This window comes from Tympanuchus pallidicinctus, unplaced genomic scaffold (assembly GCF_026119805.1).
Source record: "Tympanuchus pallidicinctus isolate F22 unplaced genomic scaffold, pur_lepc_1.0 scaffold7, whole genome shotgun sequence".
In the NCBI taxonomy this organism is placed as follows: Eukaryota; Metazoa; Chordata; class Aves; order Galliformes; family Phasianidae; genus Tympanuchus; species Tympanuchus pallidicinctus.
Genome location: NW_026294791.1, coordinates 12241425 through 12265081, shown reverse-complemented (window position 1 = coordinate 12265081; position 23657 = coordinate 12241425).

Genomic DNA, 23657 nt, shown 5'->3' with positions numbered 1-23657 from the left:
AAAAGAGCTTTATCAATGGAATTATTTTCCTTTAGACATCAGTCTCAATGAAAATGCTTACTTTTATATAGTGAACCAAAATGATTTTTCTAAAATTGGTTGACATTTATCCCAGACATTATTTTTGTTTATTGTCTTCTTGCTTTTCTAAGGGTTTCCAGGATTTTTAAGAGCTTGCCAGGTTTGCAAGGGTATGCTTTTTTAAAATAATTTTAGTTACCATTATATATAATTAAAAGTATCTGAAGTGCTTCAAAATAACATTCATAAGAATTTGAGAGAAAATGACATTAACGATGAGAGTACCTCAAAAAATGTAATTTAACAATATACAAAATAAGGAAAGCACAACACAAAATTCCCATATCAACTCAAGTGCTAAAAAATCTGTACTGGAGCCAAGATACCTGGTATCTTTATCTAAGCCTCCAGGAAATCAAGTTCAAAACACTGTAAAATGTTAAAAATGGGCAATCTAGCTACCAAAATACTTAAGTTCTCAACCAGATTTCTAGGGCACTGAATGAGTATTTTTGATAGGGATCTCACATTAAATTGACCTTTCCTGGTGAAAAGATGCATTACCTGTTACCAGTTGCTAATCCTGCCTTGACCCACCCCATGTCCCAAGGCAATGGAGGTGTTGATATACTGTTTTCTTTCTTGTCTGGAGCAGTTTTCCCAGCCCATGTAATTCAGATGCATATTATCAGCAGTGAGAGGACACATAGTTAAGTGGAGAGCAAGTACTAAGAGCAGGCTGGCTTTAAAATGAAAGAGAAATTTAGGTTAGATGTTAGGAAAAAATCCTTTACTTAGGAGAGCAGTGAGGCCTTGGCACAGGCTGCCTAGGGAACTGTGGGTGCTCCATCCCTGGAGATGGTCAAGGTCAGGTTGGATGGTGCCCTGGGCAACTTCATCTAGTGCTGGCAACTTTGCCCACGGCAGAAGGGTTTAAACTAGATGTTCTTTAATGTCCCCTACTACTTTATCCCTTCTATAATTCTATTACTTATATCACGACTGAGTTACTGGAGGCATATATGATTTTGAAGAACAGCTTTGCTTCCTTAAGGCATCAGTTTTTCTGGCTGGATAAGAAGCCCTGTTCTGAAAACCATGGCTGTACCACACAAGTTAAGCACTACTTGTAAATAAATGAAGAGGATGCAAATCTTTGTATTTTAAAAAAGATCTTTCTAAGGAACACTGATAATGAGGCAACCAAGGCTGGGGAAACATGCTCTGTAGGTACAAAAGCAGTGCCAGATATCTTCTTTCCTGTGTGTGGGTCTGTTGTGCAGCAAATATATTCAGTCTCCTGCAGGAGAAGGTAGAAGTGCTGAGTGTTTGCTATAGGCAGCCAGGAAAGGTTGCTTAACCACCAGTGACTGAACCCCAGCAGCACTGGCCTTTCGAACTGAAAGAGCCAGGGAAAATATTTATAAAGCAAGCAGCATTTCGGTCCTTGAGGGAAGTGCACCCTTAAGCTGAACCATGAGTCGGATGCTGTTGAACACTTTGCCTCATAAGAACCTCTTCTCAGGGGGGTAAAATGTTGGGGGTAAACAAAAGGGGATATAATGTAAAACATGTCTATAATATGATGGTGATAAAAGCAGAATCAAAGGAGCATGAATTATATTGTATTTGTGTAATGAAGAATAATAAATGAAAAATGAAGAAAACATTTAAATCTAGGACTTTTTTTTTAGAAAATACTTTGAAGACAGCAGAGAAATAGATGTTTCTGTTCATCTTTGATCTTCATAAAGTTGAGCTATTTTTAGAAAGACAATTGTTAAAAATATTAATGTTCTTGGATGGAGCAGCACTATTTACACTAATTGTTACTGGAGTCTGCCTAGTGAGTGACTGTCAATGTTTTCACATGAGGATCCCAGCAAAAAATATGCTCTTTAGCCTTTATGAGACCAAAAAACCACAGAAAATTTGGGTGAAGAGCTGGAAAGTAACCTTCATTGTTTTACTTGCAGTGAAAACTGCTGCGGTGACAGAGCAAGCACAGAGGCTGTGTCCCTGTATTCTCTGAAAATAGAGTTTGCTTTGGACTCCAGTTCTGTAATAAAAAAAAAAAAAATCCTGTCTTGCCAGCTGTACAAAGAAAGGAAGTGACATCACTCTGAAAATAAATATAGAAATAGGTTTTCTGGAAATATTTATACTTTGTTGTTGAGTAGAATGCTGAATGTACAGCCAAGCAGAGCCCACTGCTCAGTCTGAACCACTTGAAAAGGGGAAAGTTTTAAACTTATAAAGATTCTCAGTCTAAGGATATTTTTTTTTCTTTCAAAATAACTGACTCTTGACACAACCTTGTCTATTTCAAAGGCCAAACATTTCCCTCACTCCCAAGTGTTCTGCAAGCCTTAGGGATATACTGTCCCTGGCAAAAATGAGATAGCAATATCCTGGGAACGGGTGATTTCCATTAGGGACAAGGAAATCACTCCAAACCACATTTCATTCTGGTTACAGCATTTTAATGAGATTTGCAAGCCCATCGGAGACTGTCTCCAGAAACATTCGGCACCAACTTCTCAGCCAGGGTCCTAAATGTTGTTCTAAAATCTCAGCAGAGAGTGGATCCTAGGACTCCAGCTTTGCTGTGATATTTCTTACATTATAATTAGTATTGACTAATTAAGGGGTGACTAAGTATTGACCTCCTAATTAATTTTGAAAGAAGCTGGATGACTGGAAGTACCTATCAACATTTGAGAAGGAGCTGCTTAATTGTTTCCTGGAAAACAGCTTTGAAAAATCTTTTTCAATAACTTCCAAAACCCTTCATGATATGGATTTCAACTTAATCAAGAGAGCTACTCTTATTCTAATGAACGCAAAACATCCTATGAGAATTCAAGCAAGCATCTGTATGGGAAATAATAAAATCACAGCTAGTAATGTAACTCTTAATGTGCAGTAGGAGTGTATATATGAGAATGCAAATGAAGGCACCATCATCTGTCTCTCTATGATCATCTCTCAGTCACTGATAGCTTGTTTGCAGACAGTATTGCCCGAATCCAAATATTCCATTGCCTTGACTCTGGGAGCAAAAGCAGATCATTGAGAAAAGGTTCTGTGACACTATGACAATAAAATAATGAAGGGTCTGAAATGACTGTTAAAAGAAGTAAATGGGTAAGCAGTAAATCTATAGAGAAAAAGGTGATTTTAGTTTTCTCAGAAATGAACTATGATTCAGATTGTGCTGTTTTGTTTTGTTTTGTTTTTAATTTTCACATTTTGAATTAATGTAGCATGAATTACGTTGCATGAAACTATGACAATACATGAATTCTGCTCATGGAAATTACTCATCCATCAACCACTGTCAGGTACATTCAGAAGCACATGCATTCAGTTCTGCACTGTATGTTCAAACAGCTTATGCGTCAATAGTGCTGGTTGTGAAAATGAAAAAGGAGAGATAAGGAAACTTTGAGATCCTTTTGTACTGACTTTTCTGTGACCCAGGAAAGAACAATGAATGTTTGCTTTCCCTTGGAGGGGTTGCCGACAAGGCTACACAAACAAAGGAGCAGGAGCTCAGCTGGTGCAAATTAGGACAGTTGCGTTGGCTTAATGGATCTGCATCCTTTCCACCAGCTAAAGATGTAGACACAAATATTAAAGGTTCCCTCGTTATATTTTCCTCAATCACGTATCCTTTCACAACTCTTCAAACAGAGTTTTTCCCAAGCAATAATTCTGTGGTAATGTTCAAGGGGCCTGGCCATACCCTGCTGTATGCTTCATTCATTCCTTTTCCCAGAAAAACTAACTAGTATATCAGAAAATGAGCAGATAGGAGCCAAGCCTGTATTAACCTCGGTAAGAAGGCTTTACACTATTTGTAAGAATGCCTTTTTGATGGAGAAACAAATTCTCTATACATCCATATATTTTAAAAAATTAAGGTAGATCATATACAGAAAGTCATTCATCAAATTTTACAGCAGTCTGCTAATATGTCTTCTACAGAGTTCTGAACTGGAGCAATATCATGTTTGTCTGGAAACCACATTTTTTTAGGTAAAAGAAAGCTTCTAATACTATGTCATTCTCATCAGTGCCATTAGTGGGGAGTAAACTCTGCCCTTGTAAATCCATTGATGCCAGAGGTTTCAAATCTCTTTCTAAATGAGTGTGGAGTTTGGCATGGTGTCTAAATGAGCAGAATCAAAGTGTACAGTTTGTGGACATTGCTATTGCCTTCGCTATTAGAAATTCCAGTGGTTTCTAACACTCTTATTTGGCAAATCCATTTTGGGTGAGAGCCATAAGACTACTCTGCAATTGCTCTTGGAAAGGCTGGTGCTCCAGCAGCAATCAATACAGCCTAGTAAAAACAAAGGAAACTAAATGAGGATTTCTGGTAGTGACCATAGTGACATTAAGCTTATAAGTGTGCTGCCACAATAGCTGCTTTTTACTGTTTGATGATACTTAAATTGAACATTCTTTTTAGGAGGATTATAAAAAAACAAAAACAAAAACAAAGAAAACAACAACAACAACAAAAAACCTTCTGAAAACAAGCGTGAAAAGAATTGGCACGAAGACTGAAATAAGAAGGAAACAAAACAGAATTGGGACAATAAGCTGAGCAGGAAAGTCAGGAGGCCCTACTGACCAGGCATAGGCCCTGACAGAGGATCCTTCGGCATAAAATAGGAGACTGAAGTATTATAAAACTTTATTTTCAGAACAATAAAAGAGCATAGGTTCCTTAATGTTAATTTCAAAAAAGCATTCTTTCTGAGGCAGGGGAAGCTGGCTAGTTTTTTGGCAATAAAGCAAAAGCTGATCTGGGAAGAATTCCCTAGCACTATGTGTATCATAATGTAAATCCTTTTTGCAAGGGTCACACGAAATCACTATTAAATTTGTTTATTGGTGTTCTGATTTTAATGTTTTGCTGAAGCTCCAGAAATGGGTGCCAGCCTAAACTGTGAACTGCTTTAAATCGCTTCTATCCAGGTGATGATGAATGCTCTCTAGATTTTATCTGTAAAAATGTAGATTTTTCTGTAAAGTGGAAAAAAATAAACATGAATACATTACTCAAACCCCAAGAATTTTTCGAAGCTAAAATTCATTTAAGGGAACACTCGAATCCTGTCTACCACCCACTGAAGTGATTAGGAATTTCAGCTAAATAAAGAAGGAAGGTGAGACTGAAATGCCCATGTAATCAACATTCACAAAAAATCTAATACAACATTAGAACGCTTTTGAGATAAGTGCAAACATGAGAGCCCTGAAATAACACTGAAAGAAATGAAGGAGACTTTTTAAAATTCCCAACTTGTGCTTTCCTCAAAGTGCAATTCAAAACTGATTAAAAGTATTAAATCCTTTTTTATGCAAAGAGTTAATAACAATAATTCAAATAGTGGTGTGGTGTCCCATGGATACTCAATAATGAAAATTCAAATGCTCATTTCTTTAAGCTTTTTGTGTCGCTTTTCTAGATAATTGGTTTTTTACCTAATTTTTTAGGCTATTTAATAATACCTCCTGCTAGACATCTCATGTAAACTCAGCAAGAGGAGGCATCCTGAGTAATAGAAAAGACTTCTGCTCATTTTAAAGCTCAAATTCATACTTTTCTTAACAAAGGAGATTCCCACTGTTAGAGTTTGGCAACCGCCAGGCCAACTGCATTGGGGAAGATTGGATTAGCAGGGGCAGCTGACTGTGCGGTAAAGACTCCACTCTCCAGCAGGATTTTTATGTAAATTCCATTACAATTCATGCTTTTTGGAGATAATGAAATGGATACAAAACACTCCAAGGTTTCCAAGTCAGCAAAATAATGAACAGGAACATTCAGAAAGCTGATTAAATACATTTTTGACATTTGGACCCTTGTATGAATAGAATTGGCACTCGTGCAATGTATCACATGGAATTTGCTTTTAATACCACTGTCTAAAACCCATAGCTTTTCAGGTTATTAGTGATGTGTGAACATCAACTATCAAGAGTTTTTCACAGTTTAAGCTCTAATAAACTGTATCATTTTCCATGTGTTTGCCTGAAGGCAACTTTCACCAAAGTCTCAGCCAAATATTTTCAACTCAGCAGCTTTAAACAACTGTCTGTGAGTATGTCATAGCAATCATTATCTATAAGCTTTAAATAAGAAGAGTCTGGGGTCAAGAGGGGCTATTTCCATGATCTCTACTCTGATCTTTTGCATAATATACAGAATTTCATATGTTCATATTTACTCAGATCATAGCGTGTTTGAACTAAGACCTGGATGAATACTCTGATATTTCCTCAATTTTATATTTGCTTATTGATTAAAAATTAAAATATGCATATATGTGTAAAAGTATAAACAGACAACCATGCATAAGCACACACTAGGCATTTTTAGGTCAAATATACAGTGACATTATTGAGTGCTGCCTTCCTTCCGATGCAACTGATAAGAAAGCCCCTTAGTGTAAAAGATGTAGTGACAAGACTACCATTGCACTGAAAGTGCTCATGCCACCAGGTTCACTAGTCTGCTTAAACAGTAAAAAGACAAAAGATATAGTAGAGGGCACAGATCATTATGCACATGTATTACTTAAGAGCTATGAAATGCCATTGTGTATCTGTGCCAATCTATATCAATCCTTTATTAGCGACAGTCAAGTTCTCAGGTACCTCAACAGAGGTATCTATTCAGCAGCAAGATTCAAGACAAAACTGGCTAATACTGATAATGCTCTGTGTATAATATCTACAATACAGTTTCTCTACAATGCGTGTAAACAACATAAAAAACAATGATTGTTTCAAAAGTCTTTCAAAAAAGGAATCAACCAAGATCTGAACCACAACAGTGTGTATAATGTGAACATGTAGCTATTAAAGTTCATTATGATGATTGATGAAGTTAAAATGTCAATTGATTAATTAAATTTACAAGTTCTCTTGTTTAATGAAAAACATTGAGAAGCTACAGAAAGTAAAATCTGAGAAAAAGCTATTCTTATTGATAGACTATAAGAACACATTGGTCATAATGCATCATTTAAGAGTAGGTGCAGTAGACTTTTCTGAAGCAAAGAAAGGCAGAAATTAGCTATAAACAAATGTGATTTGTGTTGTCTTTTTTTCTAGTTCCAAATGGCTCATTTGGCTATAATCATATACCTTTCTTTTTCTAGGAAAACATTTTGCCAAATGTTATCTTCAGGGGGAAAAAAAGAATGTGAGAAGCAACAGAGTCAGAAAACATGTTAGGATCCAGCTCTGCCTTCATTATTCTAAGCTGTAATTACTCTGAAAAGTGCTATTAAGCTAGCTACTCAATAGACCAGATTTAGCTACCAATAGTCATGCAGGCTAACATACTAGCCATCAATTAGTTCTCCTGGGCCATGCTCTGAACATCATTACATGGTGAGCAGTTACCAATATGAATAGTTCCACTGATTTCAATACAATTATTGAGAAGAAAGAAATGACACAGGATGGGTAAAGTCAGTATCAAAATCAATCTCTACAGGAAAAAGGATGGCAGAATCAAGTCTTCTGGGAGTCACCAGTTCACTTAACACTATATTCAAATGCAGTGAAGAGCCTTCATGTCCAATAGACTAAAAAGCAGGGTGGAAAAATGCTTCTAATTAAGAATGAAGGAAGAGGAGAGGAAAATCTTATTTCATCTTACTAGAAGAAATAAGAATATATCCAAGATACAGCAGAAGCAATGGAACAATAAAAAGCCCCCCCTTTTTGCTGTTTAGGAAATGACCAGAGTGGAGTTGCTCATTGTCACAGATATAATGCTGTCTTCAGGTGGCCATTGTTTCCATGTAACCTCTGAATCACACAAAACCCTTACCAACATGCCCTTCAAATATTCTGTTGTTTACTTTCAAAGAGTGATTTATAACATTTCACAGCAAGGAATGTTCCACATCCATTAAACACTAAGTTGTAGGTTTCTAAATCATAGTTATCCCCTTTGTAGTCCTATGCCTGACTTGTGTTTCAGAAAAGAAAAATATATTTTTCTGTGTTTCTGTACTGCCAATTATTTATTCAGCACTGGGTTCTACTGAAGTCTTTTGAAAACAACAGGAAAAATGTCTTTTTTTTTTTTTCTTTTAAAAATACATGAGTTTGCTTGAAATACACATCGAGGGGACAGTATAATTATGACAAACCATTTGATGAAACCTGAGCTGAAACCACAGCACAGTGTATCCTCACAGCTAAGACAGCTCATGAGGGCTGTTGGAAGAATCCCTTCTGAAGAAAAAAATGTAAAAATATCCATACAGGGGAGGATGTAAGAAACTAGGATTTTTCCTTAAAATGGAGAATAATAGATCTAATGATTTTGAGAAAAAGAGATGGGCTGGGCTTGATATCCAGTTGGCCCATCACCTTCAGTGTTACTGCTTCTTTCGATTATTTCTGTGAACACAATTTAGTAAATCACTTGAATACATATTTAAAATTGTGTGTAAGAATAATCCCAGTGAAGTCAGTGAAACTATTTCTGTGTTTAAAATCAGACAAATGCTCAAAGGTAAGGCAGGCTGAAGCACATAATCTTCTCAACATGATGCTTCAAGCCATCCTTGAAGCATGGTGAGTGAAAACACAGTTATGGGGGGATGCACATCATCTCACCCATCCTGTCTCTGCCCCCTCTTTTCAGGCTATCAGCCCCTGGCTCCACGGGGAGTGCAGCTTTGAAGCAACAGTGTGGACCTCCCCGAGCACTTCTTGCTGGCTATGTAGCAGAATCTGCTGCATTCAGAAAAAATTGTGTTTTAGGGGAAAGATTTGAGTCTAATACTTTCTAGAGCCTTCTTAAACTCATCAAGCCATCAAAGATTTTTTGTAGAGGATCAGTACATTTCCTCACTATAAGCCAAGGAAAACCTTCCACATACAATCTGCCCAGTTTAGACATCCTTCTTAAGGAACCAGTGCTCTAAGCATGATGGGAAGGTGCCTAACATGACACTCTGGAATTATTTTGAGGGTCCAAGAAATGCCCCAGCCATATCTGTGTCTAGCATATATAGTATGTGGTCAATGTTGTAATCTATAAAAATTATCACTTTTCAAATGTAAAGATGTCTGCACTAAATAAAGAATGCAAAAGGAAAGACAAAGCAAATCCATCTCAACATGTGCAGTCGACAACAAAAGCATTCCTGTACATGCACATGAGGAAATTAACAGCATTCCCCACATATTCATTCAAAGCAGTGAACATGCTGTGCTGGATGCACACATGCATTACAGAAACAAAATTGCTTTAAATAATCAAAATACACAAAGGAACATTTTTCTGTGTGGCTGGAAATAATCCTGACAAATGTTAATGTTTTGCAAATGAAAAACATTCTTCTAGGAACAACAGAAAAAAAAAGGAAAAAAAAAATCAGCAAATTTTCAGACACATACAAAGTAAGCTCCTTTATTAACCTCTGTTATACTACCAAGATGTATACAAAAATCTCTGAGTGATGAGTAAGTGCATTCAACCTTTTTTTTCCCTGAATTATGAATACACTTTGACAAGATCCAGAGAAGGTGAACTGCATGATTAAAGATACGAAGAAGCTTCCATATGGTGAGATACTGAAGAAGACTGGACTATCTGAGTTTAGAGAGGAGTAAGGTAGCAGCAGATGTTGCTGATGTATAAATTAATGAATGGCAACAAAAGACCTCTGGATTTTTCCCCGAGTACATGAATAGACTTAAGATTTTCAGCCAGATTAATGGATAACATTTTACTGTCCCTGCTACTTCATTATTTAGCATATAATTAATCAGTGAAACTCATTGCTGCAGTAAAATACTGAGATAAATTGATTGCAAACAGGATTAGTCACACGTGGCTAAGACCAACATAGTGATTAAAAACAAGGCTGGGCCATACTTTCTCTAGCTATCAGCTTTGATGCCTCAGACCACAAGGCTGGCAACTGTAAAGTCCAGAAAAAGACCTTACACAGTTAAGTAATATTTTTGGATGGGGGACAAAGAGCCGTTTATGATTGTTTGATATTGTCTCAGAACTGTACTGAACAACGCACAAGAGGGCTAATTTTGTTACAGCAATTTCTGCAATACGTTTGCCTGCCAGCCTTTTTTTTTTTTTTAATTTAGAAAAGTGACAATATATAATAAGTAAATAAAAAAAAGCAATTGAAATGCAAGAGTGAGTTGTTGCTAGTGTCTGTAATAAATGAAGCTCAAATCCTGCTGTTATGTTTCTGACAACTTTAATAATAAGAGATCATCTTGTTTTAGCCGTGCACTGAGAGTGGGCTTCAAGGTATGTCACCCACAAGAGTGACTAATATGTTATGCTTATCACTTAAGAAGCAGAACTATCTGAATTCAGCTTTCTAACTATAGGGCGCTGCAAATTACCCTGACAGCACCGTGTGTTCCTTCTATTCCTTGCTTACAGGCCAGTATTGCTTAGTCCCAATGTATTAATAAGTAAGTGCAAGTATTTCAACAATCAGCATTTTAGCATTTGCATGCAAACTCTCATGCTGTGTAATTATACACAGTGCTGGCACTCAAATTAATTAAAGCTGATTTCTCTGTGACTGCAAACTGATCATATCCCCAGACTTGCTCTAGTATGAAGTCATCACCCTATATTCAACATGACACTTTATGTCCCCAGCATTCTTAGCAATGCTAATATGCAACAACTGTAAATTAGGCAATATTTTAGAGCAGCTGACAACCGCTGGTTAGTTGTTGTGTTCCCTCTGCCCCTCTCCCCCCCCCAAACACTTTCCACATAAAAGTAAGACACCAGTTATTTCCATTGTGCTTGCTTTGTAATTATCTCAACTAACAATGTAAACAAATTACATACATTGTTTCAACAGATTCTCTCCCATGTTTGATTAGGGGTTACAGAAAACTTTTAAAACACAAAACCTAACAACAACATCAACAACGTTTGTTTGATGCTAACATACAATTAGTCTCTGACAATTTTAGTGTTAATTTAAAAACTCCTCCTCTTTTTCTTTCCCTAAAATTGCTCTTTGTTATTTAGAAGCACGCTCTTGCTGAGCAAGAAGAGGGAAGTGGGAAGGCTGGGTAGAGGAGCTGATGGTTAGATTTGATTAAGATTTCAGGAGTCCTCACCAAACAGAAAGAAACTGTGGCAGAGATAGTTCTTTGCAGTGCAGATCCATAAACACTGACTTCTGGGGCACTGGTGACTTCCAGCCTCCAACAGTAAAGTCATCTGCTCTCATTTCCTAATTCAGTGAAAGAAGTCCTTTCTTATTACAATTTCTCAGCTGAGCTTTCTTCTGAGAAATTAAAATATTATATTTTATATGCTTATTACTTCATCCAACAAATGTTTCTGCAATACGACCACATTCTCCTATGACTTTCAGAAACTGAAAATAGAATAATCAAAGCCTGCTCATATTTTCATTTACAAAATTCCCCACAAAATGCTTCTTTAACTGCAGAACTAAAGTGCTCTAGAAAATTTATGATTTTGTTTCCTTGAAGCCATAAAGTGCTCTTGATGCAGAGCTACTCCTTAAGCTCCTTGTATTTTTATCACTAGAATTACCATAGCAAGGGAAACCAACATTTAAAAAACTGACTGTTTGTAAAAAACTAACTGTCCCTGCAAACCAGCAAGCACACTGTCATGTGGCATCAGTTCTTTTCTCTGTACATAACCTGGCCTCGGGAAAAAGCAGATTCGATTCCTTCAAAAAGAAATGTGCATCTGGATCTTCTGATAGGGTAGGTAACATCCAAAAAAAGGACAAAACAAGGAAACAAACAAACAAACAAACCTCACCTCATCAGTTCTACAGTGATGACTTAGTTCTTTGCGGCATTGCATTTACTGATTACTTTTGAGCTTGTCGACAGTTTAAAACAAGGATATGGTCTTTTGTAATTACCTTTAATGTGAAGCCCTGACACAACACCATTATTTCTGTAAAGCATAAAGTCTGAATTCCCCAGACAGTTTTTGTTTGCCAAATACAGTTAACTGTGGCCAAGATGACAAAAGACTTGGATCTATATCATGCTGGTACATCATTTGGAAAGAGTTACCCTGATTTACACTGGGAAACATTGGTTCAGGAGGACTTCTCTTTACTAATAATATTAATCAGCACAGTAACTTATCCTTCCTCAGTTGAGAAAGGAACTGCTGAAATATCATGGAGAAAGCAAACTCCGTTTTCTTTAACTGATATCAAAACAACATTGTTACTGTTATGATCAATGTTTAAGTATTGAGCACGTTCAACTTCTTCTGAATTTGATGTCTGATTCCATCACTTACAAAAAAATATAGAAGAACAGAATGTGTCAGCTCAAATTGGTTTGACATAGTAAAAACATGGAAATCCTAGAAAGACTTACAAGGCTTATTTTTGGGTTAACAGAATCTTAAAGCATCAGAAATATAGAGGTGGAAATATAGACTTGGGAAATATTTGCAGAATAAATTGAGCTTAAGCAATAAGATTATTTAGAATGCCTTTGATTATGTTTTAAAACTTAGCAGAGGTTATATTCTGTGAGTACCCCAGGTACTCATTAAATTCAAGAAACAGTGAAACAAGGCAGAGGCAAGAAGAGTCCCCAGGTTGTGTGATTCTAAAAGTTGGCTTCTTTTCAAATGCTGCAATATCTTCACATACTTCTATTCTCTTCTTGGGAATGCCAGGCCCAAGGACTTTCCTGCATTGTGGGTCTGAATAACATCTTTAACAGCGTTGTGCAGTTTTGATGATAGTACTAGAAACAAACATCATTTCTTATTTATTTCTTATTTATTACAGCATAGAAATAATATTCTTTGAATGGTACCAGCAATGATAACCTATACACACAGAAACAGCAACACTTCCAGTATTGCAGTGGAGGGAGCAGACTTTTTACACATGCAGTTGTAGTTTGCTTCTGGTGAAGGCATAAATCAATATCAAAAAGATAGACTTAAGGGAATTACTGTGCAGCCCTCCTTTTTCAACACTGGGATATCATTTTTGTAGGTTTTGAAAGCTCTGTTTTATGATACCAGCTATAAATGCTATAATCTCCATTAAATATTTCAGAAGATGACATTCAGCATCAATGATAAATTGGTCCTACAATTGGGGCAGCACAGCAGCGCAAGAAATGACCACAAAATCCTTCCTGGAACATTACCATTTTCTCAAAATTGACAGTGAACTTACATCCTAGTACACCAGATTTTCCTTCACAAACCTCCATGCGCAGAACCACAATGGGGGGAATCCCCTGTATAGCTCATATCTCATTCTCAGCCAGGTGCAATGCATAGGTTGGAACAGGCAGAAAGGAGACCAAATGCCACTGGTGCCCAGGCCATGTGCATACAGAATAAAGTGATGACAGATGCAACTCAACAAAACATGCACTCAATATAAAGAGCTCTGGAAGAACTCTTGTAAGTGCTAGGATAATACGAAAAAAAAGTTAAGGTGAACTCTGTTTCTGGGCTTCACAGTCATGTCTCTACCAGAGGATTTCACACTAGTATTACCTGGAGAGAAGTTAACAGTTTGCACCCAGAAACTCCAGAGCATGCTGCATTTCTAAGGTTGCTAAGATGTTTGGAAAAAGTGACTGTGAAACCAGTGGATAAAATGCATCTTGTTGTTATCAATGCTACATATTATAAGAAATAAATGGATGATAGCTGAATCGATTAAGTAAATTATTGCCCTTCTCAGGAATTATTTAGACATCATACATCTGGTTAGAGCAAAAGAAAGGAAAAGAACTCAGAACATAGATCTCTAATTAGCCCATCTGATTGTCAATATGGGAGCAACTTAGACATCTTCAAAATTTACTATAAACTCATTTAATAGAGACAAATTTTCATCCTTCCTTGTTCATTAAGGGAGATATTTGGAAGGTGAGGTCTATGTAGTCAAGGGTAATATGTTATTGAACTCCCCCAAATGATGCTTGGAAATAATACAATAAATCCTGTAAAATTACTCTACCATGCTACATAAAAACTGAAAAGTTTCATAACAAAGAATGAAAAAGTCACCAGCTGTTGCTCATTCAGTTAAGGAGGATTTTTGGTGGGATTAAAGCATAAACTGATCACAAATAAATGAATGATTTTCAATATAACAACTTTGCTAATTGGACTCACTTTGCAAATAAGAACAGTGAGTTGTTGCACAGTTTCTGTCTCCTGCTTCTATTCCGTGTTTTGCAACACAACAATCTCAAAGCTCTACAAAAACTTAACTTCAATCTTAATGAGAGACTGTTGAATCTGACAGAGAAATTGTTGAGACTGATTTTGCAGCTCGCTCTTTGTGACCGAGCAGATGCATTTCTAAATTTTCCTTCCCACTATTTACCAGCTCCTACTCCACTATATTTAGGATTGAATGCTCATTTTCTGAACATTTTCCATGCTGTTGGGCTTGTTCCACATTTGAGAATCAGTAGGTCAAAAATGCTCCAGACTATTTTGTTAGACTTGTTAAAATCAAATTGAAAATGTATGATTAATGATATGAATCATCTGTGGTTGATTTTTTTTTTCAACAGAAAAGTAAACAAGTACTTGTCTAAAGCTCCACCTGCTTTGCTGCTGTTATGCTGCTGTGTATATCAGAGAAAACAATTCCCCCTTCTCGACGCTGAACTAAAATTAGGCTCCACCTGCAAGATGTTAGTGAAATCTTACACAGCTGCATTCCAGAGACAAGTTCCACAGATTGCTTTTGGAAAGCACTGTGCATTTCTGGCAAAATCAAACTTGCAGCTTTTTTCGCCTAACTTTTCAAAAATGTATTATTAATGATAAATGTAATTATTATCACACTAATCATGCTGATAAGTAATCTCAAAAATAGATCCATTTAAAATGTAATTTTACACCCACATCCCACTGTATTTAACCACTTCTTTGAAAATGCAGGCAGTAATCATAATAATACTTAGCACTTAGACTGCACTTTATTCATTTATAGACACTTCTGTGGCACTCATCACCAGAGTAACTTTATTTTCTTTATTATATCTTCAAAGTGCTGCACTGACATTAACAAATTAATCCTTACAGCACTTCAATGAGAAAGGAATAAGTTTGATCATGCACTATTTACTAAGCAAAACTCTACCCTTACCCACTCTGAGTAGCCCTTTACTCACTGACTGAGTGAGTAGGAATATTAAAACATAGATCAGAAGGACTAAAGAGCTTTTAAAAATACTCTAGTTCCAATTTTGAAGTAACAGATTACTGCTATTGACTTCTAACAGCATGAAATAAATATATACTCCCACTCTTATTCACAGTCCTTTCTGACAAGTGAATGCTAAATATTCCATCATGTGGAATTGTCACAAGTATCTATGCAACTGTAATAGAAACAAATAAATCACTTAGAAATTGGGAATGAGCTATATAGATTTTTCCTGAGGTGATGGGTTTGTAAGACCTATATTTAAAAGTAGGGATTGTGCATACTGAAGACTGACATGAAATTTTTGTCTATTTCGTTTGCAGTGCTTACAGAAAGACTACTGCAGACTGCAAAATGTTTTTTGTAACAATTTAAATGTGAAGTGAATTAAGTAGATGTAAGTTAGTTAACAGAGTAAACAACAGATGAAAACAAATAAATGAGCTCTATTTATGCTTTGGCTTGTTCCTCTGCAAATAGAATTTAACAAATGAGAATACATACTCTCAAAGTAAGTCTCTGGAATGTACAGTATCATTAACTCTTTGCAACGCAGCATAATTGATACCTGTAACTCTGGACAGCTCCACAATGGATAATTAATGCCATCATTTATTTTTCCATGCTACAATATTGTAATGGAAAAATAATTGAATCAAAATAGGCTACCAACTGCAATGCACGAGTAAACATTTTGTTTATGCACTCCCCAATTGTTACTGTCAAAAAAGAAATAGAAAAGGAGGTTTAACTTTCATCTTCAAGATAGCGAACGCTTCTCTCTTTCCAAACTCCTGGCCTTTAAAGCCTTGACATCCCGCTGAGAGTGAGTAATTCTAGTGCACAATATCACAAAAGAGCTGTACATTGGGATGTGGGAGTGGGCTGGGGCACTTAGATATGTTTCATTCATTGTAGTAGCCCAAGGGAACAGTGCAACAAGGCAGCTGCACTGGCTCAGTTCATCCTGTAACTTTACACTGTTTTCCTTCTAAGTCACTACTAATCCCTTGGGTTTACATGTTTTTTGGGGCGGCATCAGAGAAAAGCAGTGTGAAATTGCCCGAAAGCCTCTTTATAAATAAGACTTATGATATAGACCAGTACTGTTGTTGAAAGACTGAAAGAAATGCCCTTGAGGATCGTAAGAACTATTCTACAAGTCTCCCACTGTGATTTTTTTTGTCTCTATCTAATGACTGATAACTTCTTTAAAAAAAAAAAAAAAAGCCAATAAATAAACAACTATTTCCAGCTTCCTCTCTTAATTTAAGCTCTGCCTGGTTTGCTTTAGTTCAGCTAACAGAACATACCCAAAACAAAAGACCCTTTGCTTAAATACCTGGCTATCTTGTTATTAAGAAGACATTTCTTTTTAAAGACTTGTTTTACTCCCTGGAAAGCTATTATATCCTGGGACAAATTCCCACATGGCTGTGTGGGTGCAGCAAGAAGGGGTGAATTTGCTTATGCCATGTTTGTATTAACTCAAGCTCTTCACTGGCATGGATGTGTTGTGCCACTGCCCGATACCCTGTGCATCAAACTGAGACTCAGTGAGCGGCACTAACAATGCAGAAGTTTCAAAATGACCTTGTGTATAACCTGATCTAGTGCCTCATCTAGCAGCTGGCAGCACTCTCCATGGCAAGGGGCTGGAACTAGAAGATCTTTGAAGTCCCTTCTAACCCAAGCTATTCTATGGTTCTATGATTCTATGATTCTATGATTCTATGATTCTATGATTCTATGATTCTATGATTCTATGACTCGTGTATCATTAAAGGTTGTGCATCATTGTGTATCATAATTTTAGTTATGCCTGTGAGTTTGAAACCGTTTCACATGAGGGATTGCCTAGGAGTGATAAAAAGTGATAGTCCAAGAACAGATGCTGGCTTAATCTTGCAAGAAGCTACTATGAGGCGTTGGCAGAGTTGGATTCTGCCCATCTCAGGGCTTAGATGACTGGCAAATGGGGCCTCATTTATATAAGAATCAAATATTACGGTGACAAGATTTTGGGAGCCTGGAAATATTCAGATTCAAACTAAGACTCAGGATGCTTCAAATCACACCAGAATGCATCACCTCCAGAGCTGCTGATTCTTTATTTAAAATCTGTGTCTAAAATTAACAGTCTCGGATGCCATCTTACAGAGTTCCACCTTGCTGATCATGCAGCCTGCTACTGATGGTGCCTCGATACTGATAGCATGTTGCACAGGGTATAATTCAAGTTCAGACTTCTTCTTGATTGCAATAACCAGCACCTTCTTGTGAGCATTGCTTATGGCATTTGAACCACACTGAAACAACTATAAATGGGCTTACTGGCTGTCCACTAAGTGAAGTTTAAACATTCATCTTTGAATTTAAATTTTTTTCTTCAATTATAGTTAAAGATCTTGACAAGTATGTTTGCCTTTTAACTATAGCAAATGAATTATTTGTTTCCAGGCACTTTCATTTGTTTAGTCAGGAAAAATACAAATCCATTTCTATACCTATTTCTATACTTATCTACTTGGTAGCAGAAACTCTGAGTGGAAATTAAGTGATGTTTAGGACAAATTTATCCTTTAGACAGAAATATGGATATAACAGGCACAAAACTATGTCTGGGTTGATGGTTCATTGATCAGTTTGCTATTGATTCTTTCATTAACAGCATCAACTCACTTACATTGAAACACACAAAGCTCCTTATCAGACAGGTTGAAAAGCTATTGCATTTGATGATAACTTTCTTGTTAAAGTTAGTGAGAAAGATCCTATCTAATGGTGTCAGTTCAAAGCTCTGAAAGGCAGATGGGAAATCAGAACCAATAAGTCAAAAATTAGTTTGAGTCCCAATAAATTACCCGAATACTTGCCATGGAATTACTCTTAATTTACCCCAAAATTTCAACCTACATGACACAGGATGACAGAGAAAAGAACTAGTGTGAGCAGATAAAACTGGAAGGAAGAATGACAAAAATCAGTATGTTTCAACATTTTTTGTAGAATGGATTCTCTCGTCATAACAACTGGGATGTATATTTATGTAATGGATAAGCATATCTCCAAAAGCTAAGTTGTTTGTTGTATGCCAGCAAGTGTTCAATAAGCATCTATCATGTGTAATAAATGTTTGAACAATTTAGGCAATCAAACATTTTTCCATAGTTTCCTCTTTACCAACATCTTTCTACACAGAAGTACCTGCTACCTTACAAAAGCTGTTTTTTAGGGAAGATGATCTGCTCACACTCAAATATTTTCCAGCTTGTTTAGAGAACTCTGTGCAACTATAAGATAATTTGAAAAAACACATCCAGTGTTCCTGAATTGAGCAATTAAAAACTGTGATGGCAGAATCGAGTGTTTTTCTCCTACTTCTAGGAGAATCAATCGTTACGAAGTGACCAATACTGTTTACTTTCAGTTCTTTTTTACACGGGCGTGCTGAAAGGCATGCACTTTCATGCACTCTACCTGTCCTGAAAACAGTGGAGGAAAACAACGGCATGGCTTAGGGCACTTTGTTTGTCAGAGAATTTTTCCAAGCGCCGTGTGTTTCTGTATGGCAGAAGCTGCTTTTGACATGCAGATCAAGCAAGATGGTCAATACAGAGCCTTCCCTCTCAGGGCATTCCAGTCATTCCACAGTAGGACGCCTTTCCTTTCAGTGTCTCTAGCCCTTGGTTCCCTTTTGTAATCCAGTGTTTCACCACTGCCCCCGTGACACAAATTCCTTAGCAGAGACATTTCTGAATTTGATCTCTCAAGCAGTCTCTTCCTTTCCCTTCCAAAAGATTCCATGGCCAAGTCTTTACTCTGACTTTTCTTTCCCTGACAAGCAGTTGTTCTCAGATGCTCTACTAATCTGCAATTTGGTGGAAGCTTTTTTTATCTGAGAGTGAATGGGGAGAATAGTAAATCTGGATTGTACTGCCTCGACAATATGCCATGGCCTTTTCTCAGGGGAGAAGAATAGGGAGGGAAACTTTGGTCCTATTCATTAGTCTGACTGATATTTTTTTCTTAGTTGACAGCTAGCACTGAGAGTACTTCAAAGGTATTAGATAAAGAATAAGGAACAGAGGGCCAGCACATCCATTAAATCCATTTATTTAATAATCCATAAAAAGCTTCAGAGCATGAGTGAGATGTCTACAAGTGCACAGAGCCAGCTTTCTCTCCAACCTTTTACTACCACTGTTAGGGATCAGCAAGAACTGGAAAACATAAGCTCTTTGAGAATGGCCACACTTTGACCTGAATAAACAACAGTGCTTATTTATAGCAGTCTGAACAGCAAGATAAGAAGACCCAGGTTTAATATAAAACAGCTAGATTTTCTAGAGCCACGAACAAGCAGACTTCCAGGGAATCCAACACAAGTTTGACATCAGAATCTAACATGTATGTGACATCCTCTGTAGCAACATTCATAAGCAGATTTGGCACAGTGCTTTCACAATGTAGCTGTACTAGATCAAAACTAGATTAACTTGGCTTTAGTCTTTTATTTCTTGAGATAGTCACCTCTGGCACTTACATCAACACTCACATTCCCTTCAGTCTCTTGGTAATTACAAATTCCTTGAGGCTAAATGGATATTGAAAGCATATGTAAACCCACGTGAAGATTTAGGTCAATAAGCCTTTGATGAACTGATGGGAACAAAATTGGTGCCAAACTCAAAGTTTCTAACTTTCTAGAGAATTTTCAGGTACTGAATTTGGGCCTAAAAATGTTTACTTTAGATTATCATGTCCTGCATAAAAATTTGCTTGGTATCTTTTATGGTTTGCTACTGTGCCACATGGTATTATAGGTCACCATGGGATCAAGAAGAATACCTCTAGTTTTCCTTCGAGACTCACCTTTAACATTTATTACTGAGTTCATACTAAGACTTGGTCCCGCGACCTTCATGTACTCAGAAAGCCTAACAGTCATTTACCAACTGTTCTACCATAGGTGTAGCTGAATAGGGTCATTTACACAGATGTATGGCCACAGCTTCAAAATGAACCTGATATTGACCAGTAAGAGGCAAGAGGAGATCAGTTTGTGCCTATTTTGATTTAAAACTTTGCTCTGTGATGTAGGAAATGGAGTCAATGTGAATGCTTCTTTTATGACACTGTTTTGTTGTTGAAGTTGCTGTCCTGCTTATCATTTATTTCACTACAATTTATATATTTTTTTTCAAGACTAAATGGATACTTTTGTCTTACTGAGGTGTGTAAGTTGGCTGTATTTCAGATTGTGACTTTTAAAATTTGTTTTGAGTGCTTTAAAATTCTTTGCTTGTGTTGGCAATATTCTCTAGATGTATGCTGACATTATTCTGAGAGGTCTTCTATTGTAATATATCAGCTGGCTTTGAACTTGTCACTCTTAGGCAAAGAGGGATAGAGCAAAACTGAAATTATGATGTACAATCTATACCTCATGCATGACTCAGGAGTTCTGTTTGGCTTTTTAGAGGAGAACAAATCTGTAGCTTTAATTTTGTAAAGTTCTGTGCACTCTCCAGAGTGCTGGTAGCAGCTGTTAACTGCCAAATGTTATTTCCAGGGTTGTACTTCCATTAATCATTGTGCAGGTGCATGAGCAAAAAATGTTTTTCTGGCATGATAAGATGTTCACTTCAAGAAGCTGAAGTTAGACAAAACAGCTATGTTGGTGTTAAGACTATGCAAGATGAATAATTAAAAAACAGTGCTTTCCTCATGGGAAAAAAAAAACAAACCAACCAAACAAACAAAAAACTGAAAAAAACCCAGAATTATTTCATGATTAAAGATATTCATAAACAGATCATTCTGTTTTTTTTTTTGTTTGTTTTTTGTTATTGGTTTTTTTTTTTTTTTTATAATGGAGACCACAGAAACGGAAGTACTTTAGTTCTTAAAACATTTTCAGGTGTTCATAGTACTCACTATGGTTGTAGTATGAGATTTATATTTTGCAGGTGTTATTTTCTCAGCTATGTCTAAAGATTGGATTTTTTTATTTTATTTTATTTTTTTTAGAGTAACTGAAAAACTGAATGGTTTTGTCAACATTGAGTGGACAAAAATTAAAAGAAAAAAAACAACAACAAAGAAACCAGCCCAAAATCTAATCACAAAGCTTACATAACATGAATGGTTTATGTAGGGGAACAGCAATCTTCCCTAAAGGTTTTATATACACAACTTGTCCAGGTTACTCTGAAGCAAACATCCTATTAGCTGCCCTCAGAGTCGCATCTGTCTGGAACAAAGTACATATCTTGATACTCACTTTTGGGTTGTCAGTGTGTGAGCGTATGTGGGACCTACACAATCTTGATCAGGTTCCTTTTGATGTGCTAATAAATCTCCTTGTCTTCCATGCATGGATCATGAAAGTTCACCATGAACTAAAAGCTATTATAAATCTTCCAGTAAAGTCTCTACTGGTATTGAATGCTTGATAGCATGGAGACAAATATAAAGTAACCATTCTGCAAATTGTGTGAGCAACACTGAAATTTGTACTGAATGGGATGCCAAAAAAGTTGGGAAAGAGTTGGAAAAACCTATCACACAAATTCACACAAAACCTTGTCCAGAGCACATAGTAAGCATGAAATGTCACCTTTCCTATTGTCACTTTAAGTGGTGGACTTGGTCCTAACCACTCATGTAACGTCTCATAAGGAAGCTTTCCTGATCCAAATGTTCTTTGGAGGAACTGTGCTTTCCTTTGGCATACACCACCAGCAAATTTCTTGTCACTGCCAAGAATATCAGAATCTGACACTATGAAGTATAACTGCATGACAAGATTCTCTAAGTTATACCTAATGTTTGGTCCCAGTACTGTTTTCTTAGATTTCTATTAGGTTCTTTTCAACTGTCAGAAACTAATATGCTTACTGTAAAAAAGATGCTCATTAAATAGTTTTGTTAAGTATCTGCTCCCTCCAGCAGCTCATGCCTAATGTCAGCAGTTAGATATGTGACACTACCATCATCCAGCCTGTGTAAAGCATATTTGGAGTTGAAAGTGACTCGGGGAGGTGAATTTCAAAGGTGACAGCTGTTCGTGTCTCATCAAAAACCCCACTGCTCTACTGTTCCATGAAATTTTTACTGCTACCTTGACTGTAATATATACCCTAGAAATCTGCTGTGTCTCAAAATATCACAGAAGCACCTCATGAGAGTCTTCACAAAAATATTCTGCTACATCACTGATGCTGTATTAATATGTAGAAGAGAAAGACACAGAAGACAGTTGTCAAATACGATAGAGTCTAAGTGAGTTGAATGATTTCTCCTTAGGTGACTCACGATAAGCATGAAATCTACTTCTTTTTCACTTTCACTTTAAATTTTTATAAATATAAATTATTTGGTTGGTTTCGTTTTTCAGTGTTCTTACTGTGATACTAAGGAACTTCACAAACAAGGAAATAATCTGGAGCTCCCTAATCATCCATGAGCACAGAAGCTCCTCTCAAATCTACGTATAAGTACCACACATGATTGCTGTGAAGTAGAATGTTCCCGTCCAGTCTGTAAGATACTTGCTTTGGGCCAAACTGATGAAAATAATTTCTCTATCTTCCAGGGTTTTTGTTTGGATTGCATTGTTTTGTTTTGTTTTGCCTTACTGTTGCTAATAGCATACAAAATGATAATTTTCTGTGGGGATGCATTCAAGCTCTTCTGGCTAATGAGTGTAGCTTTCACTGATGGTGGGTCTAAGTTCTCCTACCTCTGAGCCTAAGTATCTTCTCAGAATGAAAATGAAGGTCATGGATTTCCACATAGATGCATGTCACTGTCGGAAAATAATGATTCAAAAAATAGGATTGTGAAGGACCTTTACAAGCCAACTAGTCCAACACAGAATAAGCTACATTTTCTAAAATTGTCAAAAGATGTTTTCCCAGCCTGTTTTTAAAGACTTCCTGTAATGGAGATTCCACATGCAGAATAACTCAGTACTTCCAGAGCTTTATCTTAAACAATTTTTCCCAATACCTAATCTTCCTTGGTGAAATGCTTTACACATATCTGAAAAAGACTGTCTTTTTCATCTTTGATGTTGTTTGTTAAGTCTTTCCCTCAATCTTTCATACCAGATCATGGCAGTAAGTATTTAGAACTAATTTTCAAAGGCTGAAAAGATACCTCGCAAACAAATCAAATCAAAACAAAATACAATAAATAAATGTAGCTTTGTATGCAATTATCCTATCACAGCATTTCTTCTCACAGGTAAAGTCTTAGCAGATAAATATTTAACTATGACAATGTGTAATTTTTGACACCTCTAATTAAAATCTTGGGGCAATTCTTGAGCAAAAATTCACAAGAACATAATGAAGAGACTGAACTGGGAATATCATTAAG